The sequence below is a fragment of the Gobio gobio genome (genome assembly GCF_949357685.1).
Source record: "Gobio gobio genome assembly, chromosome: 14".
Lineage (NCBI taxonomy): Eukaryota > Metazoa > Chordata > Actinopteri > Cypriniformes > Gobionidae > Gobio > Gobio gobio.
This window is the reverse complement of record NC_137107.1, coordinates 42,740,910-42,760,989: the sequence shown is the minus strand read 5'-3', so window position 1 is coordinate 42,760,989 and position 20,080 is coordinate 42,740,910. Positions and strand designations below refer to the sequence as shown.

General features: G+C 38.5%; 1 protein-coding gene across 2 annotated transcripts in view; it reads left to right on the top strand.

The window, feature by feature from the left end:
- The window catches only part of shroom3 (shroom family member 3), a 103,117-nt gene that overhangs the window by 38,254 nt on the left and 44,783 nt on the right, over positions 1 to 20,080 (top strand). The window contains exon 1 of one of the 2 annotated variants that reach the window (XM_079835159.1): positions 8,562 to 8,760. The exons of the other annotated variant lie outside the window; for it this stretch is intronic. The gene's annotated coding sequence lies outside the window, so the exon portion shown is untranslated. Of the gene's footprint in view, positions 1 to 8,561; positions 8,761 to 20,080 lie in introns of those variants that run through there. 2 annotated transcript variants of the gene reach the window in all.

Here is a 20,080-nt window from a genome sequence, read left to right as displayed (position 1 = left end):
AGACCTCTCGCTCTGTTTTTTTTTTCTCATTCATAACCTGTTTTATGGTGAGAGAGAGACATGAACATTCCTTACCACTAAAACCGATAATCAGTCTCAACGTGACACTCAGGAACACTGTAAATATTTAACAATGTCTTGTTAAATGATGCTTATGTGCCAAGAGCCTCCACCTAACACCTGCCTGCTTCTCTCGGTCTCTGCTTTCTCCTCGCTCACCTCATTGGAAGACTAATTACAGGCATAAGAAACACAAGATATGTCCTGAATGGACTAACATCTTAGTTTACCTCATAGTGCACAGTATGTTCTGTATTCTGCGTACTACATTTAAAAAAATAGTATGTGGAAGATAGCGATTATACAACAATAAACACTAGTTTGCTACCTTGCTGTCATGTAAATTTGAATTGACTGTTTAATTCAGCAGGGGGGTTTAGTTATCATCTTGGGATGAAATATTATTTAGAATATTTAAATGTTTTAACTCTTGGTAGTCCGATCAAATAAGGATGTTAAAAATCAGGAAATTTACTGGTGAATGCATTGGATTTGCTTCAAAATGTATGTTTTATGGCTACACACTGAAAAAAAAATTGGAGTAGGAATAATTTTCACTCAGAAATTAAATTGAAAGTAAATTGTTGCAGTTAAAAAACAAAATTGCATGCATTTTGCTGAAGAACATTGTTTTGGTTGTGCTTCTGTTCTGCGTGACTGTGCAGATGAATATGGTTCGAAAAAAGTAGCCAGAGCAACTTTCCTCTATTTACGGATATGACGAGACGCGCACGGGCAAAGTGTACGCAATTTCCCACAAAAACTGTCCCGACAATATATAATCACTTATAATAAGCTTACCAATGAATCAGGGTAAGGATTGATGACGCATTAACTTAAATTGTGTTAATTTAGATTTTTTTTTTTTTAAGTTACATAGTGTACCTTTAAAAATCTACAATTTGGAAAGCTTGGGTTAGAATAGATCGCCAGAGTGTGGGTATAAAAACAATGAGGCTGTAAAAGCAGATATGAGTTTTCCTCAAGCGGCGACCTCCCCCAGTTTCTCTTGAACCCAATACAGAAGTGACTTAGGGCGTTTTCACACCTGAAAGTCCGCACCAAGGTCCGCACCATGTTTTGATACTTTTTATATATTCGGTTAGTTTTGGTTTGGTTTCACATTGCAATTATGTGAGCGCACTAAAGAACTTTACATGGCGCACTTGCGTCCACTCGTCATCATCTATGTGGGCGGCATCTGGACATTGATTGGTTTGTAAACGGACGTGCGTCTGACATCAGCGTCTTTGACAAGTTGAATGAAAGGACGCATATCGTTGCCACTATTGAACAGTGCGCATTGCTTGACTATTTTTTTATTCGTTACGTTTAAAAGTGGACATTTTCAAGCTTTATATACACATATTTCTCATGTTTGTGAGGCAAGTAGCCTGCTGAGTTTCGGTTTATTTGAGACGCGCTCCAGTTCATGTGTAAAGCATGTGATCGCTCCCGCGATAATTGTCTGCTCTAGACTATTTGCTTCTTATTTATTAAATCCAGGCAATTATCTGATTAAACGTTGATTAAAATTAAGATACAATTTATACAAAACGAAATTCCCATTAAAGAAATGCTTTCAAAGCAAAATCATACAAAATTTCGTTCAAAATTATTTCTGACTTTCTGTCTTCTGACAGATTGCGCATATTTTCACTTTTCATAATCAATGTAGCCTAGATTGAATTTAAAAATAACGTTATAATATTTAAACATAAACAGGAACTTCCTGTAAATGGTCTGAAAGTCCGAACCATACAGAAAATGCTATCACACTAGAAACGAACCGAACCTTTGTTCAGTTTGATCCGGACCGAGACGACCTCTATTCGTCGGACCAAATTTCGTCAGTTTGGTCCGGACCGTGGTACGGGGGAGGTTTCACACCTGCAATTTTGATTCGGACCAAACTAAAAAGTCAGAAAATCCGGACCAAACAAGGTAGGTGTGAAAACGCCCTTAAACTGCAATTCATCGACTGGCCGCTAGGGACAGGCTCCAGAAGGGAGCAGAATCTCATTGAGCCCCATGGTAAAATGGCCAACTTTACAGCAGAAAAAAACATGTTTACAGTCTGGTACAAATTGTGTTTTTTGTCTATACGGCTAATTTTGCCCTTCATGATAACTGTGAGGGGGGTGAATTTTTTTATAACTCATTCGTTTACATTATATAAAGCATTAAAGTTCTGCATAATTAAGGGCGTGGTCACTTTGAGTGACAGGTGGATTGTCGTTTGTCTGCTGTCTGTTAGTCGTCACCTCAGCTCCGCCCACGTCTTGCCTCTTTGCCCATTTTCGGTTATTCGGGAGTGACGCGCTGCCAAGTGGTAGTTGCGTAGCTGTCAATGGAGGGACAGAAAGCTCTCAGATTTCATCAAATAGATCTTGATTTTTGTTCCAAAGCTGAATGAAGGTCTTACTGGTTTGGAACGACATGATGGTGAGTAATGACACAATTTTCATTTTTGGGTGAACTAACCCTTAATATCTTGGCACACTGTCAGCATGCTAAAATCCTCTCAAAGATCTCTAAATTAATTCCCTTTTAAGCTCCAGGCCTAAAATGAACGAAATATCTAGATAAACTCACTACTTAACCTCACTAATTGAAAAGCATTGTTGGTTGGCTATTGCAAACAGTCACATTCTGCAAAAATGCTACCTGACTGGTCTAGAGACGTGCTGCTGACTTGCATGTTCCGTGAAACACAACCAAGGCCTTCAGGTGTGTGTGTGTGTGTGTGTGTGTGACCCGGCCTGTATGATATTGATCGTGAGGCCGCAGTAAAGTAGGATGTAGTTATGTCCACTCAGTGTTTAATCAAACATTTGCACGTGTGCATGCATGAAGGGCGGGCTATGGTTCAATAAGACATGATGCAGTAGGTGAGGTTCTACCTGACCACACACGCACACCTGTATTTGACTGCACAGCAGGACATCTGAAACTTAGCACACACCTGAAACTGATCACATGCTTATGTGACCCTGGACCTGTTTTATTGTAGGCTGTTTGGGGCATTAGATACTAGCAGACACCTTTGGTTTGTTTATATCAACACAGGGAAATGGATCAGTATTATTATGGCAGTCATACAGTGTGTAAAGTTGCATAACGCGTTTCGGTGCACTCTGCCAGACCACTGTACAAATGACAGTGAGATAGAGAGGAAGGGAGGGAGACATTGGCTTGTACATTAAACAAACAGTGTTTACTGTGTGGCTTTTATTTGTCTTGTTGATGGGGCTGTCAGAAACATTGAGAGATAGAAAGAGAGAGAAATGGAGAAATGTTTGTGGGTTTGCATTGCACAAGGCTATCTAGTGTATCTACCTGTCTGTCTATCTGTCTGTCTGTCTCTATCTGTATGCATGTATCTATGCCTGTCTGTCTGTTTCTATCTATATGTCTATCTGTCTATCTATGTCTGTCTCTGTATGTCTGTCTGTCTGTCTGTCTGTCTCTATCTATCTATCTATCTATCTATCTATCTATCTATCTATCTATCTATCTATCTATCTATCTATCTATCTATCTATCTATCTATCTATCTATCTATCTATCTATCTATCTATCTATCTATCTATCTATCTATCTATCTATCTATCTATCTATCTATCTATCTATCTGTGTCTCTATCTATCTATCTATCTGTGTCTCTATCTGTCTGTCTTTCTCCTATCTATCTATCGATCTATCTGTATGTCTGTCTCCTATCCATCTGTCTGACTGTCTATATTTGTCTGTCTGTCCATCTGTCTGTCTATCTATCTGTCTGTCTGTCTGTCTGTCTGTCTATCTGTGTCTCTATCTGTCTGTCTTTCTCTTATCTATCTATCGATCTATCTATCTGTATGTCTGTCTCCTATCCATCTGTATGTATGTATGTATGTATGTATGTATGTATGTATGTATGTATGTATGTATGTATGTATGTATGTATGTATGTATGTATGTATGTATGTATGTATGTATGTATGTATGTATGTATGTATGTATGTATGTATGTATGTATGTATGTATGTATGTATGTATGTATGTATGTATGTATGTATGTATGTATGTATGTATGTATGTATGTATGTATGTATGTATGTATGTATGTATGTATGTATGTATGTATGTATGTATGTATGTATGTATGTATGTATGTATGTATGTATGTATGTATGTATGTATGTATGTATGTATGTATGTCTGTCTGTCTGTCTGTCTGTCTGTCTGTCTGTCTGTCTGTCTGTCTGTCTGTCTGTCTGTCTGTCTGTCTGTCTGTCTGTCTGTCTGTCTGTCTGTCTGTCTGTCTGTCTGTCTGTCTGTCTGTCTGTCTGTCTGTCTGTCTGTCTGTCTGTCTGTCTGTCTGTCTGTCTGTCTGTCTGTCTGTCTGTCTGTCTGTCTGTCTGTCTGTCTGTCTGTCTGTCTGTCTGTCTGTCTGTCTGTCTGTCTGTCTGTCTGTCTGTCTGTCTGTCTGTCTGTCTGTCTGTCTGTCTGTCTGTCTGTCTGTCTGTCTGTCTGTCTGTCTGTCTGTCTGTCTGTCTGTCTGTCTGTCTGTCTGTCTGTCTGTCTGTCTACCTATCTGTGTCTGTCTGTCTGTCTGTCTGTCTGTCTACCTATCTGTGTCTGTCTGTCTGTCTGTCTGTCTGTCTACCTATCTGTGTCTGTCTGTCTGTCTGTCTGTCTGTCTGTCTACCTATCTGTGTCTGTCTGTCTGTCTGTCTGTCTGTCTGTCTACCTATCTGTGTCTGTCTGTCTGTCTGTCTGTCTGTCTGTCTACCTATCTGTGTCTGTCTGTCTGTCTGTCTGTATCTGTCTGTCTGTCTATCTATCTGTTGTCTGTCTGTCTGTCTATCATCTGTCTGTCTATCTGTCTGTCTCTATCTATTGTCTGTCTCCTATCTGTCTGTCTCTGTATGTCTGTCTATCTGTCTGTCTCTGTCTATCTATCGTCTGTCTGTCTGTTTATCTATCTATTTATTGACTGTCTATCTGTCTGTCTCTATCTGTCTGTCTATCTATCTATTGTCTGTCTGTCTGTCTCTATCTATCTGTCTGTCTGTCTATTTGTTCATTTATTGTTAATTTATTTATTTTGTAGCACATAGCTACACTATATAAAATCTTTATTATTATTTAAAAAAAAATCTGAATAGTCAAGATACATACTAAAAACAATTTTGCTTCTTCAGTAAATTCAGTAAGGATATTTAGATAGATATGTTTGCCGGAAAACAAAACAAGATATTCTTATTTAAGTTTTTTTTTTTTTTTTTTTGCAGTCTAGATGTATATGAACCTTAAATATGTTCTTATTGGCTGTGATTGTTGCTTCACACAGTATTTTGCTTTCAGCGAGGGAAAACACACATGACACTGGAAAGTGTCTAGTTATGACACAGAGTCATATTACTGCGGCATCTGATGCAAAGATCTCTGTCTTTAATTTGAGCTTTTTCTAGCGAACAGGCCCAGATTCTGTTTATTGCATTTTACTCCCGTCTGTGATGTGAACACCCTCCTCCACCCACATACAAACACATTTGTAGCCGATCCCACCCCCCTCGTTTGGACTGAAAGCTTTGTGGTGATCAAGGTTTGGATGTTTCTATGGTGACGGTCAGCTCACACACAGATGCAGGGCTCAGGATTCAAAACAGGTGTGCAATAGGACGGGTTTTCCTTATTCCCACCTGTTAGAGCAATTCAAGAGCCTTTCCTGATATTGCCACCCGCCTGCCCTTTTATATATATATATAAGAAAGCACAGGTGCGTGGCACTATTCTTTTGCAAAGGAAGTCTCTTATGCTCACCATGGCTGCATTTATTTGATCAAAAATACTGTAAGAGTTGTAATATTGTGAAGTATTACAATGAAAGCAACTAAAAACCGATGTATTATGCATGCCAGGCCAGTAGTTTGTTGGCAATGTTAGAATTTGGCATACGTAAATAATGCTTTTTCGCTGGTTATAGTAGTGGCGCAGTAGATTACTATACTATACTTCACTATACCGCACCACTACTACGACCCGAAAATCTACACTTTTCTGGAGAAAAACAGCACAAACACAGTCCTGTAGTCCGCCATTGTTGCTTTGGTTGTCAAGTTCTCGTGCATGCCTATAGACTGAACACGTATGACCAATGTTGAAAAAGTTACTTTTAAAAGTAATGCATCACAAAATGCGTTACTTTTTATGGAAAGTAACATTACGTTACTTTTGCGTTACATTTTCTCACCAGGGGTCTGTTCTTCGTATGTCGCTATCTCAGTTAGCTGGATTTGATTGTTGACGATTTGGCATGATCTTGGATTGTTTGGTTCTTCGGCGCTCATCCTGGACTTGCTGTCATAGCAACAGGTCCTTAAGCTTAAACCTGCTCGGGTCAGCTTATTTCATGTAAACAGGATTAGATTGCATCTTTTTAAGCGCCGTTGATACTTAAAATCTGTCCCAGCCACTGCTAGAGTTCCTTACTGAACCAGGGGCAATAATAATTTTAAATAATAATATTAAAAACAAATTGAAAATAGTATTATAATGTTGTGTAGTCTATAATACTATAGACAGAGATTTATTTGTGATGTGATGGAATAATTACTTTATAATATTATTGGAGTCTTACACACATGCTGTGCAGTTAATCTGAGCCGTGCATTAATTTGAGTGATGATGGATATTATGGGATGGCTTGATGCAGCCCAGGAGATGCAGATAACTTGATCTTGACCCTTAAGAAACTTGAATTAATGCTGTCACGTAACAAATCTGCTTTAAATATAAAATTAATTGCTATTTACAACATAGAAATAAAAATGTAAAGGCTGTACAAATACTAGAAATCATGAATATAAATAATTGGGATGTTTTAATCATTTATCTTTTAAAACTTTTATGTTGTTTTGGTCATCCTTTATAAAGGTCCAGAAATTCGTCATGTTTTTTGTCAGGTGTCTTTTTTAATTATATGATGTCACTATGTTGCTGTCTTGCCGAAAGTCAATCGCTGCATTGCTGATCGTGGTTTCGAGTATCGATGCATCTGCCCTCTTCAGGGAACATGAGAACGCACAGTAATCTTAAGGCCCGGGTATACTTCACTTACCGCGCCCGGACGCGTCACGCGCGCAGCCCTGTCCGCGCGTCTTTTAAAGTATACTACACAACGGATGCGCGCGGAGGATCGCGTTCGACACATGCGCAGTAAAAAAGTGTCTATGCTCTACCAGACATCGGAGGGCAGCACTGAGTCCTGTCATCAAAGGGACATTTGCTGGGCATGATCGGAGAAGAACTGTAGTGGATCCACCATTGCAACATAGTTTGGAAGAAACACTGAAGAATCAAAAATTCTCTCTTTTTTTTCAAGCGTGTTGTTTTTAAACCGGTCTTTGCACACTCTTCTTCGACGGCTGAACACTGTGCTCAATACTGTGTGTATTGCCACCTAGTGGACTCTTCTGTACTGCTGGCGCATGGCGCGCGGACGGGGTGTGCGGCCGGCCGCGAGCCCTCCGAATGACGAAAATTACGTCATGCGGGCGGTGCACGAACGCGGACGGCCGAAGTATACCCGGGCCTTTAGACAACTTAAAGGTGCACTATGTAACTTTTCCGTCCACTAGAGGTCGCCTATTCAAAACAAAGGCATAGTTTGATGACGCCACGTTTGAACGCAGAATCTTGGGACATGTGGTCTTCACCTCACAGCCGGTGGATAGAATCGGGATAGGACTCGGGCAGAAATCATGTTCCTGGATGTGATTATTAATGGTACTGTAGTATGAAGCAGAGCAGGACCGAGTGTTGTGGAGCTGAGCAAGGCCGCTGGAGCGATTGTTAATAAGATGAACACAACACACGCCTCGCGAGCAGCGGGACTTTTATTATGACACAGTCGCCGGTGGGACCTCCGCTTTTCCAGTCACGAGTATGAGGTAACGCAGCTCTGTTTATCATATCAGATAAAAAAGTAAATGTAAAATTAAAAGTAATGCGTTACTTTACTAGTTACATGAAAAGTAATCTGATTACTTGTAATGTGTTACCCCAACACTGCCTATTACACATGCGTATGACGTCACCACTTTCACAATTACATTGTTGTGTAAATGTACAGCCAAAGCACATTTAAAAGTTTTCAGTTTTTAGCTGAAAATGGTGTCGTGTAAATGGCCCCTAAAGCTGTGATGAAGGGAATGAAAATGGGGACATGAACTCAGATGTAAAACTGGTTGAGTCACCATAGGTAAAAATATTTAAATGTCCATTAGCATGAGCATGAATGAGGAAAAGTGAGGGACAAGAACAAGAGGAGAGAAAGACAGAGAGAGAGAGAGAGAGAGAGAGAGAGAGAGAGAGAGAGAGAGAGAGATAGCCTGAAGGCAGGACAAGAGGAACCTGCTCTGTGACATCACCACTGTGGCTTTCAGTCAGTCCTGTGGCTCCTCTGATTGGCTAAGAGGACGGCAGTCATTATCCTCTGATGTGTCACCCGTGTTTGAGAGCGAGCAACAGAGAGATGTTGTTCTTCCCCTGCCAGTGTGGAGTCCGTGTGCAGTATGTGGAGTCGGGCTCTTTTAAAACTGAATGAGTGAAGTTGGGATTTATTTCCTGTTGCTCTGGATGTTTGACTGCAGGTTTGTTTAGGTCTGTTCTCGGGGAAACGGCCGCACTGACACTCCATCAGCGTGACAGGTACAGTAATCCCAGTCACATACGTACATATAAAACAGGTAGAAGTTGTTTCCTCTCTGTGTTTATATAATCTCACTGCTGTGTCTAACAATGTGTCTTTGTTTGGAATAAAGCGTACTACAGTTGTATATCATTAGATAAATGGCTAGCTGGCAAGCGACAGCAACCTGTTTAAAACCAAATTTTTCTAATTCTTGTATAATTACCATGCATGCCATTTTTATGACCGTATTAATTCTGTGATTACATGGAATATTTGTACCATTTAAATTTCATTAGTCACGTTGTATCACTATCAAGCGAGCCGCAAAAAGCTAAAAGGCAATTGAAATGGATCAAAAGAAATAATGACATCTAAAATATGCAGTTTTCCTTATAAATTTAACCTTATAAATTTAACCTTGATCTTGCGAAACAAAAGTTCATCTGCTTGTTATATATCAACTAGCCGACAGTTTGTTGGACTGGAGTGCAGCTTCCAGGTGCGTTTGGCTGAATATTTAACACTAATATTGCATATATGAATGAGATCATGGTGGGATGGCTCTGAGTTTGGTTACTGTGAGATTGGTGTTTTGTTTTGCATAGAATTGCATATGAACTGCTTGTTTCCATATGCAAATGAAAGGCTTGTCTGTATTGAATAGACTGTGAAAAATGATTCATTGCTATGAATATGAAATGCTGCTGTTTGTCACTGTGTTTTCGGCTAGGTTTAATGGTTGTATTTGGTGTAAAAGGCATTTATATATTTTTATTTATTAGCCCTGTATACATATTGTTTTAAAAGCACCTCCACATTAATAATCAGGAGTGTTAAAAGTGTTAATGTTGTAAAATTCATCAATTATGAAACCAATTCAGTAGTGAATTTGTAGAGAATAGTGTCATTATTCAGTTCAATTTAGTTCAATGTTGTTTCGGTTTAGATCAATAACACATTGTTGCAAATAGGGATGTCACGGTCCCAAAATTCCAGTAGTCGGTACCAATACCAAAAAAATTGCACGGTACTCGGTACCAATTTCGGTACCACAGCTAAATGTTTTTTGTTTTTTTTACTATTTAAAAAATATTTATTAAATGTATTAAGTTTATTATTTATGATAATCATTATAAGTAAATAATACAAACATTTAAAGGCTGTATGCTGTTTAAAAGTAAACATTGTTTATAAAAAAAGATCAAGTGAGAAATAATCAACCATCTAGGAATAATTTGTATTATTAGTAGAGACGTATTATTATTACTACATATTGCTAAATCTACTGTAGGCTACAACAGTAGCCTGATATATTCTGTCAATTTCAATTTTTTAAACCAAACTTTTATTTTGACGGGTTGCCGTGAAGACCTTTGAGTGTCTGTGTTCATATGACCGTTTTCTCACAAATGTAACGGTAAATTCTCATGAAGGGACGGTTTATGCGTTCGTGTCCACATATAGTGACACATGGCAGAGACTACAAAGCCCGCGCCCCTGCGTCCCGTCATTCACACAGAGACGCAGAACATGGAGGAGTAATATTTAAATAGTATTTTGCAGTTTAATATCAGCAGACACTAGTATATGTTCGGCTACGGTCTGGAGCCCTGCGCTTAGATAAACACGGAAGCCACTGAACGCAGCTGCGGGTACCGAATATACTCGGGAGTCGGTACTACCGGTACTACAGAAATGCTGGTATCGTCACATTTTTAGAATTTCAGTACCGACTTGGTACCGAAGTACCGGTACTTGTGACATCCCTTGTTGAAAAAAATTCAAGTTATCATCAGTGGGTATTCTTTCAAAAACACTCATTGCTTTTGTGTTTGATAAATACTGCTAAATCTCTAATATTCTGATGAAAAAGTAATATTTATCACCCTTTTAAAGGCACAGTATGTAAGTTTCGCCACTAGAGGTTTCTTACTCAAAACAGTAACAAAGATGTAGCCGCTGCCACTCCTTTTGTTTTGTTTATTTTAATTGTACGATTAAAGTTACGTTTAACGTTTCCCGGTTCCCACCTCCTTCCCTGAGGTTGAACTTGAACTTTTTCTCACATCGGTGTGATCAGTCTTGGCTGGCTGGAGCGTAGAATCACACCGGTGTGATTAGTAGGGCTGGGCGATAAAACGTTTTTTTTTTTTTTTTCAATAAAAAATGCGTTCGATAAAATGTTCGATACTGTACTTTTTTTTTTTCTTCGTTGGAAGAAACCAGAGGTTGCGAAGCAAGTTTGGTTGCATGAACAAAGGCACTCGCTCTCTGGTAACCAAGCAACGTAGGGAACGACAGGCTAACAGCCAATCATGTAACTGCATCATGTTTGGTTGCGCCATATTGTTGTCTCGTGTTGGATTCATTCTTCAGTAACAGAACCGGCGTGGAGTGATAAGTGGAAAATGATCGCCGCAGCGAGCGATGAAATGGTTGATAAAACAGGAAAACAAGTCAGCTCGCCAGTTTTTTGGATTTAATAAATTTGACCGTAGTCAGACCAATGTCGTCTGCAAGACCGTCGTCCCCACCAAGACTGGTAATATCACAAACTTGTTTTACCACCTTAAGCCTTGTTTATACTTTCGTCTGGCTCCGCAGCGCAAGCTTCCACTGACAGCGCGCGCGCCTCGTTCGTTTGGGGACGTGTTTATACTCGATGCGCTCGCCGTTGTGCTATTCTTGACTTTGGCTGAATCCGAAATCGCCCCCCTAAACCCTCAATCACTATTCCCTACTTTAGTCCACTGATACAGTTCGGCTGTACACTCGTTATTGCGGTGCAAAGTGGGATAGAATGAGTGCACTCAATAATGTCCACTATTGTTTTGGACACCTCTACAAATGGCCGTCCACTCAAATAGTGCCCTATTTAAGGGTATAAGGGCGATTTCGGATTCAGCCTTTGAAACTACATGGAGAGGTAATGTTACTCTGCATCAGTGCCTTATGACAAAGCATCTAAACTGTAACGGTTACAAAGAAATAACGGAGGCACTGCACTTAATGTTAAGAGATAATTGTTAAGTGTTCTTTGTGATTTTAGACTTGTGTTTATATTTTAATTATTTGAGTGTTTTCCATGGTTGTGTTGACATTTCTGCCTTTATAACTGAGGGGATTATAATCAGAGGAAGGTTACGTTTAAAATAAAAATGTTTAAATGTAAAATATTTTTCTCCTGGTCCTTATTATAAATAGGTCATAAAACATATCAATAATTATCGTTATCGACCGATATGAAACGCTTGTATCGTGATACAGTTTTCACACATATCGCCCAGCCCTAGTGCATCATGTGATCAATTGCTAAATTCAAATGTGCTTTTGCGCGTTGACTGCTTCTGAGCCAGAGAGAGATGGGCTTAACACTTGTCATATACAACAACTATTCAGTGTTTTCAACCGAATAATATTTATTTTAGGTTTCAGACATTTAAATACACATAATTACCAGCAAAACAATAAATGTAGAGTTTGTAAAATACACACTAATGTCTATAGAATCTGCAATAATAATCCAAAAAGTTTTATTCATATCGGTCTAAATCCAATAGATCCAATTCTCTGAACTGCAGCACAAACTAAAATGGTGGCGCCCATCGCACATATAACTCAACTAACACAATCGTTATAAAAGGTGTTTAAACAACACATGCATCCACTTGTCCATATTTGACAATCGTAAAATCTGATATTTCATGTAAATATGTGAATATTTTCTATAAAAAAGGAAAAATTAAATAATAAAAGCCGATTATCATTCATACAGCACTATTGTGACAAGCAATGACGTGTCACCATGGAAACCATAAAGTAACACGATCTGAATAACGGTCGCCTTGAAAAACTCACGCTTGGGGGGTCAGCCAGAATATTTTAAATTTATGTGTGAAATGGTTAAAATTGCGGATTTCTCTGGATTTAAACTTTGTTGTCAACAAAATGTATAACATTGTTCTGGTGGTTTTGGATATTTTATTCCAAAAATCTTACATATTGTGCCTTTTCAGGTTCAATGTTATTGTTTTTTTTATTAGTAGCTAAGTTAAGCTAACTACGTTTTCAAATGGGACGCTTGATTGTTGTTTAAACTACTGTAAATTACAAGTGTAGCTTGGTAAGCTAGTTATTGTGTTGTCTACTGAACTTATTTAACTTAATTAGCATATGACTCTGTGTTTGGAGCAGTGTATGGTAGATTATTGCTGGGCATGTTTGTTTGACTCGTCTGGAATGATGTGTTTTGCACCTGTATCTAGATCCAAAATTCATGAGGCTTAGTGTCCATAGACGGGAGAGTGCAAAACACTCTGGATAATGAACAGCACGATTCTCTGAAAAACACGAGATAATACTGTCTGGCATGAAGGAATGAGAATTGTTTTTATGATTTTATGTAGTTTTAAGTCGCAAGAGAAAGGCTAGAAGATGGAGCCAAAGAGAAGAGATAAAGGCAGAGGTGTTCATCCAGAATGTAGTTAAGTCAGGTTGCCGTGTTTGTTTTTAGGGGGAGTCACTAAAGGTCAGCGTGTTTGGTTGTCACTTAATTTATTAGCAAAGCTTTGTTGAACTTCTGGTGTGGCTAGAGCACTTAATCCTCAAAGTGAATCTTCCATTTAAAGCTGCTGTTGTTTTTATCACCTCTTATTTTTCATCTGTATCCCTGTGTTCTCTTCCTCTGCCAGAGTATTTTGTCTCTTCCTGTTCTCCGCCGATATCAGGTTCCTGGTTTCTTCTTTCATTCGGGGGTTGTGTTCAGTGACCGAGGGCAGGCATGCAGGGGAGACGAACTGAAACGGTGTCTTCCAGCAGCCCAGAAGATGCAAACGAGATGTCCATATTTTCTTATGAAAATGGGTCTCTTTCGCTAAGCATGCGTAAAAACTTTGTATGAACACTTTCATGCATGACATGCATAAATTTGCACGTGAAATTCAGCATACAATTTAAAGCTAATTCAAATCGACCCCCATGCCTTTAATATTAGGTGCGATTAATTACAGAAAAAAATGTCTGATTAATTAGTAAATTTTTTATAAAATATTATATTAATAGCATCATATTATGATATAATTATAATTTTTTTTTATTATTAATTGTTAATTGTTGATGAATCCAGATAGCATTCAATTATTTATATTATATTATATTATATTATATTAATTATATTATATTTATTATATTATATTAATTATCTTATATTAATTTATTATATGGGAAAGCTCCAAACTGACATTCAGTTTGGAGTTCAGGAGATTGTCTTGACCAGGACCACACCCCTAAATGCATTGAAGCAACTGCCATGTGATTGGTTGATTAGATAATTGCATTAATGAGAAATTGAACAGGTGTTCCTAATAATCCTTTAGGTGAGTGTGTGTGTATATATATATATATATATGTGTGTATGTGCATGTGTGTTTTATATATTATTACTATATTACATATTATAACTAGATAAGGTTCACCAAGACAAACTTTGATGTTGGCTTGAGAAAGCCTGACCAGAAAGTTTGAAGTAGTTTTAAAGTTTGACGTTTTTGAAGGCCATAATAACAACAATAATAATTAAAGTCCCTGTAAAGTCAAAACTAAACATGTGTTCTGAGTTTCTCACACCACAGATAAATGTGTTCTTAACCACCCAGCCAAATTTGAATCATTAAAAAATCAGCCAAGTACATAAAATAGCTTATCAAAAACTTGAAAAAATGAGCTCTCAAATCCTGGGGGTGTGTCCGCTGTCGTCCCCGCCGAAGCCACGCCCACTCGCGGGAAAGCTGACGTAGCACACAAGACAACACTCACTGATCACGAGCGTCTATGATCACGACGCACCAGATGTCGGCGGGATGGGAGGACTAAGGCCGGGGCGGGTGATAGTCAGTTCTGCAGCGGATTATCAGTGAATCCCCGTTGTCTCCGGTGAAAGTTTGTAAAACGATCCGGTGTATTGTCACCGCAGAATCAGAGGCAGGCGTCGGTGGTTATCCTCAGCTCTCCATCAAGATGGCTGTTTACAAAATTAATCCACCTCTTCGTGATCATCGTGTTTGTTTTGTAAGCTTTTTTGTAAGTTGTAGACTATAGTAACTTACAGCACCGACAGTAACTTGCGATCGAGCGGGCGAACTGATGCGAATGTGCTCTAGTTATGATCGTGTTAGGGGAGGAGCCAGGCTCGGTGGCTCCAGTGCGTCATCGAGCCACCGTTTTAGCCCCGCCCAGAAAATCCTGAACACAGCAACGGTGAAAAACGGTCTAACTTTTGAATTCAGTAATACATAGTTCACAGTCTTTGTAATTTGTTTCAGCAATACATTTCTAACATTTATAATGTGTTTAGAAAAAAATCTCAGAATTGCCTTTACAGGGACTTTAATATTATTATTAGTAGTAATTGTTGGTGAATCCAGATAATTCCAAATGGTAAATTATCATTCAGTTTATTATAATATATAAATTTTATAATTTATACCAAAAAATATTATATTATATTTTATTAATTATATTATATTATTAAAAATAGCTTATTTTAATCATAGTTATAATAATTATTATTATCATTATTATTATTATAAATTGCTGATTAATCCAGTTAATTGTGAATGGTTCATGCTGTGCATGGGTTGCACGATGTTTATCACGTCACCATGCAGTTGCTATATTATTCTGGTTGGCTGTCTCATGTAAAAAAAAACACCTTCCTTAAATATTATGCTAGACGCTGTTTTGCATAAGCATTCAGATTGTATTGATTTTGTCTATCAGATACAGAGATAGGTCAGCTCTTCATCTGTTTTTATTGTTTATGGAGAAGAGATTATATCTTTTCAAACAAGAACAAATAACCTGATCGGCATTACTATCAGATTTAAATACCAGCATTATTATAGTAAACAAAGGGCTTATTGCATGCATTTTTTACTTTTCTCTCATTCTTTTTTCTTCACGTGATGAAGCGATGTGTGTCAAAACAAATTATTTTATTCCTTTGTTCCTTCTCTCGGCATTCGTTCTCTTGGCTGTAAAAATTCCAGCAGCGGGTCAAGCTGGTTTAGCTTTAAACACTTTCACAGAATCTCTAAATGCAGGTGAAGGGTGTGTTCAAGGAGAATGGCATGTTTTGAAGGGAACGTCCCCTTGTTTTCCATATTTGAAGTATGCTGAAAGTGCAACTCAGGACACAAACCCTGTGAAAAAATAAAGCTTCTTTAATTAAAGGGCTCCTGACATGAGGAAGCAAATTTGCCATGATCTTTTGACTTATAAGAGGTCTTTGTACCATTAAAACATCCTGCAAGCTTCATATCTTAAAACGTCCTCCTCATTATAAACATAGCCTTTATTTAATCAAGCTCTAAAAACGGCTCATTTTGAATATTGTGGGATTTTTAAAGGACATCTCATTTGCTCATTTCTGTAGAGATTTCAGAAGGATCCCAGGGTCAGGAACAAGTGGATGATTTATTTTTAATAGCGTCAAGAATTGCACCTAAGTATTATATTATTATTGTTCTGAGAATTTGACTGCAGATTGTTGTAGGAAACAATTCACGATTTCATAGATAAACAATATCATAATGCTTTTATATATATATATATATATATATATATATATATATATATATATATATATATATAAAAATGCATTATGATATGATATTGTATAAATGTGTATATATATACTGTGTGTGTGTGTGTGTGTGTGTGTTTGTGTATATATATATATATATACATACATACATGCATACATGCATACATGCATACATACATACATACATACGTACATACATACATACATACGTATATATACATACGTATATATACATATATATACATACATATATACATACGTATGTATGTATGTGCGTGTGTGTGTATACTTTTAGATGTTTAATTGCTATTTGTAGCATTGGGATTGCTAGGCAAGGGCTTAATTAACAAATTTTTAGTTTTTAGTTAATCAAATTCGACCAAAATTGACATTTTTGACTTGTTTTGCCTATAGCTTATAATTATTAGCTCAAAATATCACACAGATAATTTGTTATAGCATGTTAAAGATCTTATTTACTTTGCTAGCACACATTACAGATCTTAGGGTGAACAATTAATCCAGGCAAGTTAATACATAGAAAAAAATAGTTTGCCGTGGTAATCTTTAATCAAAATCTGAAAAGTAACTTCCGGTCTGGAATGGCGTTCCCTTTCCGATGACGTCAGTTTGACGGCCACTCCCCTCCAATCGTTATGCTGAGTTCACACCAAACGCGAATAGAGCGTCAGGAGCGAGTGATTTCAATGTTAAGTCAATGGAAAGGTGCGTTGACGCGCGTCTGGAGGTCCTGCGGCGCAATAGACGCGTTTCGTACAGCGCGATGGACGCGATTCCGCCTCGTTCGCGCGTCCAGTTTGCACGAATGACGCAAATTTGACGCGAATTTAGCGTCTTGCACGAGTGGTGCTTTTTGTGCATTCACGCATTTGAAGCGAATTCGCGTCTGACGCCCGAGTTGAAAAATTTGAACTTTGGCGTCAATTCGAGCCGCGTTAACCAATCAGGAGCCTGCTTGCTGCTGTCACGTGGTAAAGTGACATGATGAGAAACCCTGCATAATTAAAAAATACTACTATTGTGTCACAAAGACTTTTCAGGTGAGAATGTAGTTGTTTAAAGCTCAAATCTGTGGTTTATTTATAAAGAGAGCGCTCATTTAAAAAAAATAATCTTGTGTTTTTGGAGTTGTGAGATCCAGGCTATCACCGGGCGCTCAGCGCTCATTAACCCCGGCGAGAGCAGCCTTTCCTCGGCCAGTCCTGCTGACGTTTGCCGCTGGCTCTGATGTCCTGTAGTGGTTCGTCTTGTGTGGATCTAACGGGCAATCTTTTGGTGTCATGAATCTATGATTTGTTGTCTGCCAAATCGTTTTGACTGAGGGCAAAGAGAAGTTTCATAACTTTTTTTTTTCAGGATATTTAAATATACATGCAGTGAAGATAATGTAGGAGTTGCCTGGACCACATTTGTCTGGATATTAATGTTTAATACATATTTTTAATGAAAATGAAAAGAGGCAGAGTGGTGTTTTATGACATATTTCTCCTGGAGCGTCTTGAACGCGCGTCTATTTTGCTTCAAACGCTCGATTTATACAGCGAATTGGACGCTCGTATGGATTCAAAATGTTCAAGCGTCCAACTAGACGTGGTAGACGCGATTTTGACGCTCTATTCGCGTTTGGTGTGAACGCAGCATTTGTCTGCTATGAGCGAGAGATGGAGAGGAGGAGCGCTGAAGTAAAATCCTGCCCTTTATTCAATATTCGTTTCACTTGGAAATGCATCACAGCACTGAAATAAAATCAGATGCAACTTCTGGTTAACTGGGACTTTAAAATTGTCATTTTTCAAGGGTGAGCAAAAACGTGACGTATTTTGTGTCCCTTTAAATGCAAATGAGCTGCTGCTCACGGGGCGGAGCTTCAAGAGCTTGTGTTAGCAGCTCTCATAACCTCATGCAGACAGGCAATGAAACTGTTCAGCCTTTTATGTTCAAACCGGAGTCAGACAATGATGGAGAGACTGACATGTAGATGTTCCTGAATGGTTAGTTGATGAGTTTATGTAGATGATGTGGAGTTACTAACTTCAAGTCATTGATTAGCGTATTCTTAGCATAATCTCACCCCCTTTGTTGCATGTTCTCGCGGGCAGGGTTTATGTAAATTTCAGGGTTAGTGATGTAACTAACCCGGGAGGAAGCTTGTGTAGTCTCTAAAAAGCAATTTTTAAAAAAAGAAAATATCTCCCTTTGCTTTGAACTTTGAGCGTTGTAACTTTGCAGATATTGTTTATGCTCAAACAGCAACATTACATACTAACTAAAGTTTAAAAAGTGAAATCATAATCAACCACCCCTTTAAACATTTGAATTGAATTGAAATAAAAGCATTGCATTTTAGCTCCGTCTACCATGTTTAAATCTATTGCGCAGAATTCCATGTATTTCCACAAAAATCAGTGGAGAAAAAGTGGAAAAAGTCACCGGTTTCTAAGTTTCTACAACACTATGCAGATGGATGTTTAACAAACCTCTAAAACCGTGTTTGGGAACATTTTTAAGTACCTCTGATCTTCCAGTCTTATGATAGATCAGGGTGTGACGAGCGCTGGTGGTCTTCCTCGCCCCCCTCTAAGCGACTGTCTCAGTTCAGTAGCGCGTTTGTTCATCTTGTGCTCCGTGGAGAGTTTGGCTGTACTCAGCGTTTATTATTGGGTGGCTGATTGATGTTGTGGTTGGGTGCGTTTCACTCGAGACGCATATAAACAAGAGAAAAGGTCAGATCTGTGAGGAAAGGGTCAAGCGTGTGGGTGGCGTGGAATATTTACACACACACACACACACACACACACACACACACACACACACACACACACACACACACACACACACACACACACACACACACACACACACACCTCAAATATGATTATTTATGGTCCCTACATATTTCTTTGATGAATTGAAAGTTCAAAAGAACTTTGATGCATTTTTGAACGGCGGTGTATCTCCGAGCAGCATTGCGGGTTTACAGGAAGTTGCATGGTGGTCACGTCTCTATGGTGACCACCAAGGTCCTCCAGGGGGCAGGTATGCAAGGAATGCTGGGGCATTTGAGCCGAAGAGTTTAGAGATGCGGACGCTGGGATCTAAATCATGGATTGTTAATGTGTTGATCGGAGATGGTGTATCAAGACTCTCCGCTCCAATAAATGTTCGGAGATTTCATAGGCCACTTGAAGTGATTAATAGCGATATAATTAGAAGAATATCTTTTCTGAAACGGCTCAGAGCCAATGCATATTTACAGCCGGGCTGATCACACCCGTTTGGAGAGAGAGAGTGATAAATCAAGCTTTAAAAAAGAAAGAACATCTGAAACGGAGGTATGTGACATGCTGTTCGCTTTTAAAGGGAAAGCAGTTTCTCACGCTCATGTTGAACCGAACGTCATCTAGCAGAATGTCAAAGCTCTCCTTTTCACACAATGAATCATATTATACATCTTTTTATGTCCCATGCTAGAAAGAAAGTCATACTGGTTTTGGAATGACGTGAGGGTGATGAGAAAATGAATGTTTTTATTTTTTGACTGACTGTCTCTTTAAGTGAATGTTTACGTGGGGTTTGTTTGGAACGTCTTTGTGTTGTCTTTTTATTAGTGTGTTAAAGCTTTCAAAAAGCCTTTAAAAAGAGAGCGATGACACATTCCCTAACTATAGGAATGCTGTGTCAACATGACACGTGTTTCTCTCTCGCACCATTCC